The sequence below is a fragment of the Alligator sinensis genome, unplaced genomic scaffold, assembly GCF_000455745.1.
Source record: "Alligator sinensis unplaced genomic scaffold, ASM45574v1 scaffold373_1, whole genome shotgun sequence".
In the NCBI taxonomy this organism is placed as follows: Eukaryota; Metazoa; Chordata; order Crocodylia; family Alligatoridae; genus Alligator; species Alligator sinensis.
Window position 1 is genome coordinate 2,505,639 of NW_005841990.1, and position 1,351 is coordinate 2,506,989.

Below are 1,351 nucleotides of genomic sequence, written 5' to 3' on the forward strand. Positions count from 1 at the left end.
CTTTCCTGCCTATGCAGGGGGTCGGACTCGATGACCTATTGAGGTCCCTTCCGACCCTAATATCTATGAATCTATGAACCTCCAATTTGAATTAGTTTAAGTCACTAGCTCAAGAATCACCAATTCAAAGAAATAGTTGAAGTTAAGGTGAGTTATTCTGGAAGGCCAGTATTCTAGATTTTCTTAAGAAAGGTTTCGAGATTTTTCTAGTCCCTTTTGGAATGAATGGAAAGATTTATTACACATGAAAGGGTGTGGGATAAATTTTCTTTTTCAAACTCTATTAGTATTTTATTTATAATATGGTAGGATATTTACAGATTCTATACTGCATAACAACCAGCATAGGACTACTTATACTAGATAAACAACTTTATAAATAGTCATGTGTTAGCATTTAAGTGATATTCTTTAGATCAAACTAAATCCTCCCAAGTTTTTAGTACATCTGGTAAATTTGATACAATAATCCTGATTATTTAATTTATATTATAAAACACAGACTGTATCAGGTTGAGTTATGAGGTGTTAAATATAATTGATGAGGTGTTAAATATAAGTGATGATGTTAAATATAACTGACTAGATATATGCTATTAATCTTATCATGCGTCTCAAAATAAATATTCTGGGTGTATCTACACATTCATGAATGAGCTGTGATTACTGTGCATTAAATTAAGTATCTGTAATAACAGGTACTAACTGAATGTGCATAAACCGGCACTATTGCGCAGTAGCACCAGCACAGATTTTTTTGTGAAGCTACTGAACAGTAAACTAGTTCTACTGTGCATTAGTGCATTAGCATGGCTTTTGCTGTGATGCAGTAATGCACAATAGAATTAGTCTACTGTGCGTTTAGCATCTCATGTAGACATGCCCTCTGTTTTGCTTCCTTTAGCTCTTCTTGAATTAGTGCCAATTAATTCTAAATATGTTCAATGTACAGATAGAAAAACTCAGAAAATATGTTGTCCTTGTTAAGTTTTCCTATACTTGTAAAATGTATACCTACAGGGATAGGGGTTACAAAGCCTTGATGGCCGGAAGCAAGGGAGAGGGAAGCTATCCCTGCCCTAGTTCTCAGCCTCGCAGGCTTTATATGCCACCCTCACCCCAGTTCACAGCCCAACAAATGCCACATGTGATTCTCACATGGGAATTTAAAAGCCAGAACCCAGGGTTGGGGAAGCTGTCCCTGGTCTTACTTCCCTAAGCCTGCAGCTTTAAATCACCCCATGCACACAGCCCATCTGGACTGTGCATGAGGAGATTTAAAACCCAGGAGGCTGCCTATTGACAGCCTGCCTTCTATCCAGGCAAGTGAGAGGACAGGCTGTTAAGTCGT